Raw genomic sequence first — 12816 nt, 5'->3', positions numbered from 1 at the left:
AAAGAATTTTTCTCTTGAAGTATCTTAAGACATTCTCAGCCTCAATGTCATAAATGAGAACCGGAATCATGAGTGTCTCAAAGAAGATGACTCCAGTTGCTCTGGAGAGGCCTTAGCGCTGCTGGTGTCGTTGTCTGAATTTATGGGGATGCCTAGAAAGACAATGTACTTAACAATTTTAAAGTTATATTGGTATATTTTGTCATACCTTCATTGACCACTAAACCCATCTTCTTTTCTATAGCAACGCTCAAAAACGCGCCACTGACATCAATTATGTCAATTTCATCGGTGGAGTATCCGAGTAATTGGACAAAATTTTGGAAAATTGCGCCTCTAGTGTTGACAATTGAGTTTTTGTGCTCGCGGGCACACGTTATCAAACCAGGTGTTTCCTATGGAGGCCATGTGGAAACTAGCACTTCAGAGGCATTATCTCTTATGGTTGTTAGGCAATGTTGCCACTAGTTTCCAATGCTTGGTGCAGGTAGTAAAAGATTTCTTAAGAGGTTTTTAAAGTCTTGATCTTGCAACTGTAGCCGTCCAACGTCGGATCTTCTCACAATAATTTGTCTTGGCGTGGATGGGTATATCCGTAATAGTTCCTTGGCTACAAAGAGTTTCTGGTCCTATACTCAATATTGGTCCCTCGGATTTTCGGACGTCTTGTATACTTCCGTTCCGTTGTCGAAGATGGTGTCGTCAATTTGATCTCCCGATTGAACCGCCAAAGATATCTTCCTTTAGTAGCTTGGTGCTAAAATCTTTTAACAAAATCATAAAATAAATGCTGGTGTCCACCAGGGCTCCGTTTTGTCTCCGACTCTCTTCCTTATATTCATAAATGATCTTTTGTCTACCACTTCTACTCAATTAAACTGTTTTGCCGACGACAATACTCTCAGCTTTTCATATTCGTTTCTAGATTCACATCCTTGTCCTTCTGCAGTTTAACTTCAACGAAAGGGTTTGGTAAGATCATTCATTTCTGATCTTCACAGCATTGTCCAACGGTTAATCAAAAACCGTGTAGAAATTAAAACTTCGAAAACTCTATGCTGTATCCTATCGTTAAAGAGTAACACAACCCCGATGCCACTTTTTATGAGTGACACTTGCATCCAGGACACTAATCAACTGTCACTACTCGGTATGTGTATCACAGATTACCTTTTATGGAATGATCACATATTTGATATTGCCGAAAATGCTGCCAGGTGCTTAGGATTTCTCCAACGGTGTAAGAAATTTTTCACTCCCTCCGGAAAGAATTCAAAAAAATTTCGTTGTTTTATCGATATTTTTTACAAACAATGTTCTGTCCAATTAAAAGATTCAGCTGTAATGCTCGCACTTCCAGGAATACTCACCAGTTCACCCTTAAGCTCAATTTCGGGCGTACTGTCAAGAGATTCTTTCATAAAGCACACATCGAGAATGTGAAATACTTTGGCCAACTCTGTTTTTCCCTCCCATTTTGATGTTCTTTAACTTAAACTTAAACTTTAAGACCAATGTGCACCAGTATATCCTCTTAAATCCTTCCCTACTTTCTTAAAATATAAACATATAAAGGGTACTAATAACCCCTTGAGTGCCTGTAAATTATTTAAAAAAAAAAGAATACTATTTTAAAGTCAGGACAGCCTCATATGCCTTGTCCAGGTGCTCGTAGAAATTATATATGGTGTCTTCATCTTCTGTGCAGGTATGCGCGCATATTTTTTACCTTTGTTCTTGATAGAAGTTGCCATAGTTTCTTACAACGTCTCAAAAAACCTATACATCTTGCGGAATTTTTGGCAACATCGCGTATGTGATCGCTCCACAAAAGGTGGTTGCTGATGCACATTCCGAAGATGTCAAGATTTTCCGTTTCGTTGATGCAAGTGCCATTCATAGATAGTGGCATCGCTTTAACGATGCAAGACAGCATTGCGTTTTCGAAGCATCAAATTCCTCACGATTCTTTATTCCCGATTGTACAATGCTGTGTAGGTCGAAATTTAATGAGCTAATCATATTTTGCCGTTGCAGTTCCACATCTGAAGGAGAGGGTTTTGAGTCTGGAAACTAATATGAAAAGCTAAGAGTGCTATCGTCAGCGAAACAATGTATTGGATTAGAAGTAGCAGACAGAAGATCATTTATAAAAATGAGGAAGATGGTCGGAGACAAAGCGGAGTCCATGGGCACACCAGCATTTACGAGTATTTTATGAGTTTCAGACTTAAATCCGTCCAAAACAACTTCTATTGAACGGTTCGAAAAAAAATCTCTAATCCAACGAAAAAGAGATTCCTCAATACCGAAAGCACGCATTTTCGATAAGAGAGCAAGATGCCAGACTTTATCAAATGCCTTTGAAATATCAAGTGCAATAATCTTACTTTCTCCAAAAAGATGTAAAGATCTGTTCCACGGTTCGGTGAGATGAACCATGAGATCACCAGTGGACCTATTGCTATTGCCGGTCATTAAGAAGCTTCCGTTCCTCAAGATATTTCTTAAGCTGATAATTAATTAGCGTTTCCATGACCTTAGAAAGAAGGGGCGTTAATGCTATCAATCGGTAATTTGTGGGAGAAAAAGATTCGCCTTTTTTTTGGGTTGGCTTAACAAATGCAGTTTTCCAACTACTCGAAACGAGCCCAGAAGAATAGGATAGATGGAAAAGCTTACGCAGTGGTTTTGCTAGCGTGGAAGAACAACCTTTCAGAATAATAGCGGGGATACCATCTGGGCCAGTGGATCTATGAATGTTGAGATCTTTAAGAACTCTCGCCACAGTTTGAGTACGAAAAAAGATTTTGGTGCGATCTTTGAGGTAGTGGAGTATTTAGACCGAAAATGAGGCTGGTACAACTTTCATGGTGAAGAGAGTAGCCTACCAAGATTTATGATAAAACGAAGTGACGAAGTGAAGAATAAGGTCTATGCCAAAGATGAAATTTGTTGTAGATGTAAAAATTGGTCATGGAAATTTTATGAAAAAGGATATGGTACTAAAACCGTAGCCATGGCGGCAATGTGGTTCATATTTTTTTCATCATTAAGGGCATACTTTTATTCTTACAATGAATATCACATCCAATAATTCCTTCAGTATCTATTGGTACAATTATCTGTTTCGATTTTTTCCTGGAACTTAATTTCTGATGAGATAATTTATCATCCAATTAAATCACAAATACAAAATAACATAAAAGGCATGTAATGAATCTAAATGTCCTTCAACAGCCCTCAGTTTGTACTTTTTAAAATAATTGACAGAAAACAAAATAACATTTAGGTTTCCGATAACTGATGATGGTCAATTTTTTTGTTCGTCGCTCCTTGTCAACAAAATATTGATCAATTTTCCAATCAAGTTTCATGTTTCACAAATAATTATATTATTTCCATGAACTATATAATTGCAATTTATTTGTTTTTTTTTTTTTGTTTTTAATCACATTTTAACCCAAAACAACAAGAGATTAATGATTGCTGTTTGTTTCTTAAATTAAATTAAAAACCAGAAAACAAAATTTAAAAAAGAACACGTTCATTATTTTTGTGTCATTATGCGAGATTATTCCCGAGGGATAATTATTATAATAATGCCATTCCATTGCAATAATAATTTTTTATAATTATTGTTTCACTTTGCGATGGTTTGTTTTTTTTTTTATTTTTTATTTTTATTGAAATGTAAATTCCACGACTTAAAAACTTTTGCTTTCTCCTGTTTTTGTTTTTAATATTTTCTGTTTTTATTTTAACTCCTCGTTAACAAATCCATAAAGCCTTAACAAGGCATTTTATTTAAAATCCATCCGTTGCTGCATTCCGGGATTGCTTGGTGCGTCGGCGTTGCATATAAAAAGTTTTGTGAAATTGTTAAAAAAAAAAAGATTAAATAAATGGGAGGTTTTTCATTATTTAAGCAACCGTATTTTTTGTAATCTGTATTTCTAGATTGTAAAGCAAAGGAAGCTTATTATTAGCCAAGGAAAGGATTCCAACAATCAACAAACGACATTGTACATCCCAAAAATTAATAAACATTATTGCTTGCCGTTTGATAAATTATGTGTAGAGCTTAAATAAATCCAGATTTGTTTTAATTAAAAAGTTTTACTTTTATTTTAAAATAACATAACAAATTGCAAAATATATAAAGTGTAAGTACAATTTCCTGGAATCTGTTTCCTATTTACCTGCGATAAAATTAGGTTTTGACGCTTTTATAGAGAGTCTGAATTTTTTTCCTGGAAAAGTCTGAAGCAATGTAGGATAAAATTTGATAATTTATCCTTCGGTGGTGAAAAACTTAAATCCTTTAATTGTTTCAACGGAATTATTTAAATTTTTCTCTGTTGAAGAGAAAATGAACCTATGTCAAAATTGTTGGAATTTTGGATAATTCTTACTTATTTTAGCTGATTTGGGTTCATAAAATATTGTTTTAAAAATCAAATATTTTAAACGATATAGAATAAAACCCGTTTAGGAGAAACGTTAAAATATCACATTAATTTTTCAACTATTTAAACGAAACAGTTAGAAAAGGTTTTTCACTGACATGCTTCATTCTTATAAAGGGTTTTTTAAAAAGGGCGCGTAAATGTTGAAATCTAATAAAAAAAGATGCTGGGATGCGACTTTCACTGATAAACTCCCATCCCGTCTGTCTATTTTGCTTGCATAAAAGTTTTTAGGTTTTCGTTTTGGGTTAAAAAAGTTGTAAGTTGAATTATACATACAACTTTTTGAATAACCAACAATATTTTTCATATAAACAAATAGTTTTGTTAAATAGTTTTTAGTAGAAAAATTTTTTTTACCATTTTAATGTCATTTCTTAAATTTTTAAAAAATTTGATGAATGAAATTAATTTGAGATACATATATCAAGAAAAGAAACATCAATTTTTATCAAATTTGTGTACTTTTTTTTTGTAGATTTTAATTTTTTGTGAAAAAACGGACTAATGGATTTGTATAAAAAAAAAAATACAGAATATCGAAAACAATATTTTCTGCGAAATAAAAAGATTTGTAAGACAATATTTTTAATTCTTAAAAGCTTTTTGGGTCGTAAGTAAATTTTCAATTTTGGTATTGTTTTTTTGTTAGGTTTTTATTTTTTGTAAATAAAACTGTCAATTATATTTTATTCAAAATTTTACTGAATGTTGACAACAATATTTTTTAAAAGATAAAAGAAGTTTAAAGCCAATATCTCAAAGATGAAAAGATATTTCAGTCAAAAATCAATTTTTACCAACTTTGAGTAATGTTTTTTAGGTTTTTATTTTTATAAAAAACTGTCAATTTGATTTATCTAAAAATTCTACCAGATATTAAAAATGACAGTTTTCGTTGCACAAAATTGTTTTGGAGATGAAATCAATTTTTATTCGTACAATTTTCGAGGTGACAATTTGTTTTGCATCTTTTTTTTGTTCATTTATAAAAAAAAATAGTTAATGAATGTTTCCATACATATTCTGGTTTGTTATTATGTTATAATATATAACATACATTTTAATTTAAGTCTCTAGCGTCATAAGTTCGTCAGATATTTAGGTCTAATCAAATTGTCCACCTTTTTTTAAACTGCTATGGCGAAAAAACCACCCACCCAATTTTCTTGAAAGCCCTTTCTGCATTTTTCTGCATTCTTATCAAAATGTATATTAAGTCGATATCTTTACTGGTTCTTGAGCTATAGACAACGAAAAAAAAAGTCGCAAACGTGCGGATGTACGGACGTACGAACCTACGTGCACACGCACGCACAGACATCTTTTTAAAATCTTTTATTTCGACTCAAGAAATTGAGGGCCAATTTGATGTTCAAATGGTAGACATGTGCATTCAAGAGGACACAAGCGTCCACAGGTTTTTCTCAAAACCCACCTCTGTCTATCAACTCCTACTCTCACCTCCCCGTGGTGAACATCCGGTGCCTAGTACCTCAACTGGAGATTGGGTTCTAACCCCAGTGGAAAGTTGTTGGAGGCAGGGGGGCGAGGTGTTTCCACTAAGGCACCTCTCCTTATCCTTGACTCAGGCAAAAAATCTTGAGTTTCAACAGTGTGAGCGAGCGCATCATGACAATCCGCATCAAGGCTAAAATCGCCAACATAAGCCTCATATGCACGCATGCGCCAATAGAAGAGAAAGATGAAGACACCAAAGGCGAGCTCTTGGAAAAGACATATGAGGAATGCCCTGGCTATGAAATTAAAATTGTCTTAGGAAATTTTAATGCCAAGCTAGGAAGAGAAGACATCTTTGGTGGCATAATCGGGAGATACAGCCTGCACGACACCATCTCCGACAACGGATTCAGGCTGGTCGCTTTCGCTGCGGGGCCAGACGTTCTGGTAGCTAGTACGCAGTTCACGCATCTTAATATCCACAAGGGGACATGGAAATCTCCTGATCAATCAACCGTCGACCAGATTGACCACATTGCGATCGACGAACGATACTTCTCCATTATAGAGGATATCCAAACATTCCGATAGGCCAACATTGACTCGGACCACTACCTCGTTGTAGCCAAGGTACGTCTACGGATATCCCGATCCAAACCAAAACAATTAAGTACTGTGAGAAGATTCGACGTAAGACGGCTACAATTGCAAGAAACTGCCATGTCCTTTTCCGATCGAGTCTCTCATAACCTCTTAAGGGGTCCTTTGCTGCCTGCACTAAGCATTGAAAACCAGTGGCTACATTGCCTTACAGCCATCAGAGATGCCGCCTCTGAAGTGCTAGGTTTCACACGGCCACCACAGCAAAACCCCTGGTTTGATGACAAATACCAGCGCACGCAGCGAAACAAGAGGCATACAAGGGTACCAGCCACGAACCGAAGCCTGTAAAGACGATCAAGGGAACATCGTAGTAGAACCAAAGTCGATGCTGGGAATATGGAAAGATCAGTTCTCCAAATTATATAATGGCGATGGCGAACCGAATTCCGCTGTAAGGGAGATAGAACCACTCAACCTCGGCGACGCAGATCAAAAATTCCGCCTACCCGACCTTGACGAAGTGAAGATAGCTATATCTAAACTTAAGTCAAACAAAGCTGCTGGGGCTAACGGCATCGCTGCCGTTCTGGTAGCTAGTACACAGTTCACACATCTCAATATCCACAAGGGGACATGGAAATCTCCTGATCAATGAACCGTCAACCAGATTAACCACATTGCGATCGACGCACGACACTTCTCCAGTATACAGGATATCCGAACATTCCGCTGTAAGGAAAATAAAACCACTCAACCTCGGCGACGCAGATCAACAATTCCGCCTACCTGACCTTGACGAAGTGAAGATAGCTATATCTAGACTTAAGTCAAACAAAGCTGCTGGAGGTTACGTCATCGCTGCCGAACTATTCAAAGCAGCAGGCGATGATTTGGTACGGAGCATGCACCAACTCATCTGCAAAATATGGTCGGAAGAAAGCATCCCCGATGAGTGTAATCTCAGCATAGTGCGCCCTATACATAAAAAAAGAGACCCTCTAAACTGCGCCAGCTACAGAGGCATCAGTCTCCCAAACATTGCGTATAAGATCCGCTCTGCCGTATTATGCGAGGGTCTGAAGCCATTCGTCAACAACCTGATTGGTCCTTATCAGTCTGGCTTCAGACCAGGAAAGTCCACTATCGACCAAATGTTCGCACTATGGAAGATTTCGGAAAAAACCTATTAACTTCAAATCGATACCCACCACCTCTTTAACGATTTTAAGGCCGCGTATGACAGCATCTATAGGGAAGAGCTCTGCAGAGCAATGTCTAGGTTTGCCATCACTGTAGAACTTATCGGTTTGAGCAGAATGACGATGCAGAAGTCACGCTGCTTTTTCAAGGTGAGAAAAGATCTCACCGATGCATTTGATGTCAAAAAAGGTTTTAGACGAGGCGATGCACTGTCATGCGACTTCTTCAACATCGTTCTGGAAAGAATTGTGCAAAACTCAATCGGTAACACTAGAGTCATAATCTTTTTTATTATCGTTATATAGCGCTCGTTGTTGACGGTGACCGCTTCACTAAATCGGTTTTCAAAAAAGTACGGGCCGATTACGCCGCGCGTGCCTTTCGGCCGGCCCAAAAACGGTAACTTTTTGAGGATTCATTATCTTGTCGTCTCATATACGGCAATTTTGCTTGTTAACACAGCCATTGGGGTCCTATTCCAAACGATTCGAAGCCCAGTCAGCGAATAAACGGAGCACCTATATGGTTATCTATGGCCATGAACTTTGAGCTTGTGGACCAGTTGGATCTTGAATGCACGGGTGTTGGCTGATTGCTTACTGAACCAATCGTTCCAAATTCAGCCACCAAACGTTGAAGAGTCGACTGTGAAAAGCCCAACTGAAACTGACGATTTGGCATGAGCAACTGAATGATAAACAAAAGATTTGACAGATGTCACCAAAGCAAAATTTCCACCATCTTCCCGCGCCAATTGAAAACCTTTTTTACTCTAGATGGTTCAGATAAAAAGGTACATAAACTCGTCAGAACAAATGAACCGATGAAGAAAAAAGACGTTTTTAAAGATTTTAAAATTTGATGATCAAATATGTATTGATGTTTATTGGATTTTTAATATTATCATTATCTCAAAACCAGGTCAAGATTTTTTAATAAAATTCTAATATGAAACGTGTTATTATAAGTACTACTAAACAATTAAAGAATTAATTTCCCCTCAACCAATCAACATTTTGTAAAACTCGTAATACTTGCAGGAACAATCATCAGTACATCGTTCAGTCCAATTTTTAAGGTACTGTCGGTTACAGGGATTCTTTTTTTAACGGCACTACACGAATGTGAATTGATTCAAATAAATAAATAAAAATAAATTAGGTGGAGCACCAGTCTGTTAAGAACTAGGGCCAAGTGACTTACAACTCTCAACCATTTCTGTGTGCGAGCAATGTTGTCATGGATGGTGGGGACCTATAGTTTTTAAGCCGAATCCGAACGGCTAATTTGAGAAAAAACTTTTCATGACAAGAATTACTCTTATAGAATTTGTTAATTCCTCGCAAGAGGCAGTACCCGTGAAAAGGACTTTTAGATGACACAGGCAGGGATCGAACTCATGACCTCTAGCATGACAGTCCTACGCACTAACCATCACGCTACGGGCACTTCACTAACAAACTGACAACAGCAGAGATTCTTTCTTTAGCCACACTACCCGAATGTGATATGATTAACAAGGATTTATTGGAAACCTTTGTATACCACTTATCTCTTTTTAAGTCCTAGTTTCTTGTCTAATTCTTATCATTCTATTTTATTTATGTTCTAGATTTCGAACAATCATTTTTAAAAAACCGTTCATAACAGAAAAATTGGGTCCAAAATGGCTAAAGTAACAACTTTCGGTAACAAGTGGGTTATTATATGACCCAAAGACACAAACAAATATTTGAAGCAAGTCATTTAATATAAATGTTCGACCAGACAAGAAGCAAACAAAAAGTACTACTTTTGGTACAAAAATTAACTTTGAATTCTTATTAATAGATTCTCAAAATCGCTCGCCTTAAAACCAAAACCTTTCAATTGTGCCCATATAACCATTTAGTTCAAAGCAAACCTTAACCTCAAATTAATACCGTCATAAAAACAAAAACAATCTCTTAATTTTCCAGTCTACGAAATTCCTACCTAGACCTGCCTAACCTACTACGCCTTCTCCATCTTCTCCTTCAAATACTATTATGAGCATATAAAAAGTCATTACTTACAAAAGAATACTTAACCCTCTCTGTGCCTCTCTCTCTTTCAGTCTATTAATATATAGAAGCTAACCAAGTAGGTAAAAAGTCAAAAGCAAAAAGATTTAATAACTTAGCTCCTTTAGAGATTGGTTAACTTGGCTTGGCTTGGTTTGTCTTGGTGCGCAGCGCCACCGCTGCCGCTGCTCACAAATAAGGATCCTTTAACCACAATAATAAAAACGTAATAACTCCAAATAAATAATAAAACCAAACAACTCAAGTCACACCATCACCATCGCCCACCGCTAAGATTGTGGTATAGCAAAATGGCACGCCGACAACAACGACAAGGACGACTACGACGACACGACACAAAGAGCCAACTTAAAGTCCTTGAACTTTCTTCATTTTTCTAGGTAAGGTAAAGTATTTGATATACTGGAATGAGTACACTTTGAGAATACAGTAGTCGGGGGGAAATATGTATTTTTCAAAAGGAAATTCAAAGTTTTAGTAGGTTTGCCCATAATATTTGACTGTGAAGCTTAAAGGTGCTCAACTAGGGGTTAAGATAAATGGAAGGAAGAATGTTGATATTTTTTAAACTAAACCTAACACTTTCCATCGAAATAAATAAACCCTTTCTTAAAAGCTTAGACTTCTTTCCATTCCCTTCGCACCCGAAAACAAAGGCCTTGACTCTGTCAACAGTGTTGTTTTGAGTGAGTACTTTCTTTCGGGAAAATACATGAATTTGAACTTATTTTCAACGACTTTTTGACAACTGTTTGCTTTCACTTTTATGCCAAAATATATCCCCAATAAAAATGGCCATCAAAAGCAAGAGTGCTGCGCCCCCTACCGTCAGCAAAACACACACGCAGTTTAATTGAATTGCATTTGACAAAGTCATGGCAACGGCAACGTTAAAGGCAGAGACTTGTGCGGATATTATTTCCCATTTTCGTTTATTCGTTTCAGAAATCACTGATCCAAAAAGTAAATAGAAATGTCGTTGACGTAGTCGAACTTGAAGTCGAATGAAAGTCGGAATAGTATGCAATATCCATTAGCTCAATTCCTACATAGAATTAAACTCTCATGATTCCCATCGAGTTCCAGGGAATTCAATAAAATTAACGACTGCCTTTAACACTTTTTCTCTCTTCGGAAATATTTTTCCAGAAAATAATATAAAAAGGAAAATGAAACCAAAGGATCCGACATAGCCAAAAAAAGAAAAGGAAAAAATGGAAGCAGAGGAATGTGGTGGAAAGTTTTTCCATTGAATGAACACTCCGAACTGTAGAACTATGCATATATAAGGACGGCTCTTGAGAAGGGGCCAAAGGAGGCCGAGAAAGCCGGTTAACCGGGTGATGGTTTGGTTTGGCTTGGCCAGCTGGCTGGATGGTGGATAACTCGACGACTGGGCTGGGCATCTGGTCCTGATCCTGATGGTGCTGGTTCTGGTTTTGGTTCTGGTCCTGGTGCTCGAATAGAGTTAATCAAAAAATGAAAATAAGGGTAATAATCCCTGTAATAGCATACAAAGAGGCAAAGGCAGTCGTCGATGAAATGAACGAGGCTGCCAGAAACTTTGATAGGCTTTCCGCTCGTATGAACTTATGTATATATCAAAACTTATGTACCTACCCTTAGCCATAACTGGGCAAAGGAAAAAAGAATTACGTACACATTTAGCCAGGCCACTATAAAAGGAAAGTGAATTACTCCTATTTCATGGGTTATGAGTTGAAGTACTATATCTTACTTTTCTTTAGTTTTTCCAGTTTTCTTTTTTTATACAACCATCAAAACTCAATGAACAGGGGAAAAAGAGGAACTATTCTACTTTTGAAGGACTTCTTTTTGAGTGGATTATAAAGTGGGTCTCTTTCAAAGCGTGAAAAATTCTACAAATGTCTACCTACTTGCATACGAGTATATTTCATGCATGTATTGTGTAGTGTATGATGTGTGTATGAAAAATTTGAATATCAAGGATAGAAAGTTTTGAAGGTAGTTTTGCATTTGAAAGTTTGTCGAGAATATAAGCGATTGTAAAACTTAATGGATTGAAAAATATGAAGTTTTTTTGTTTCTTTGAATTTCTCTGGAAGACTTTATCCTTAAGTGATTTCTGATGCTGCAAGTTGAGAGAATTTCTTATAGAAATTGCAAAGAGAAAGAAATAAAATATAATTTTTGCATTTTTTGAATATTAAATTAGAATAATGGAAGAATGAAATAAGTAACCAATTTCCTGAACAGAAATTATTGCCTTTATCAGTTGAAAAACTTTTACTTATTTCTTACTTCTTATTATTTCTTTTAGACAACTTGTAATAGCTCCGAAAGGATTCTTTTTATTGAATAAAATATTGATGTGAATATTGAAATTTATAGAAATATGTATTAGAAATATGATTTAATTTCAAAAGTCTTTAATATTATACAATGTAAAAAAAATAATCTCTCTAAAGAGAATTTTTGGGAATCTTAAAATTTGAGTGTTAGAAAATAGCTACTAAGGAATTTCTAATCAGGGAATTCATTGTTTCACTTTGCCATTTGAAAACATTAAAACTCAAATGATACGAAGTTGAAAAACATTTTAAAATTGTTAAAATTCACTAAAAATAAAATGTACGATTTAAAATTGTTACAATTCACTGAGAAGAGAATTTACAACTAAGTTGAACGCAACTTGCTTCTGTTTCTAAAATGTCTGTTAAAAGAGGTGACTATACTTTAATATTTTGAAACATGCCTGCAAAATAAGTTTATCTTTAAATGCCATTGAATCACTAAAGAAAACTTACATTTATTAAATTTGTTTTCAATTTTTTCATTATTTTTATTCTCTTGTCTATATTTCAATTTCGTTAAAAAAATGTTGATTGTTTTTGAGATATGAAAAAACTAAGAGTTTTTAAAAATCCATAATTTGATTTCTCGATTTTTACCAAAAAAGTTGTTTGGGCACTACTTTTATTTTTGGTCTTAAACAAAATCCAATAAAAAGCTTTTAATCAAGTTTTTGTGTTTTGTTG

This window comes from Eupeodes corollae, chromosome 2 (genome assembly GCF_945859685.1).
Source record: "Eupeodes corollae chromosome 2, idEupCoro1.1, whole genome shotgun sequence".
NCBI classification, from domain to species: Eukaryota; Metazoa; Arthropoda; class Insecta; order Diptera; family Syrphidae; genus Eupeodes; species Eupeodes corollae.
The sequence above is the reverse complement of the archived record's forward strand: the minus strand, read 5'-3'. Positions refer to the sequence as shown.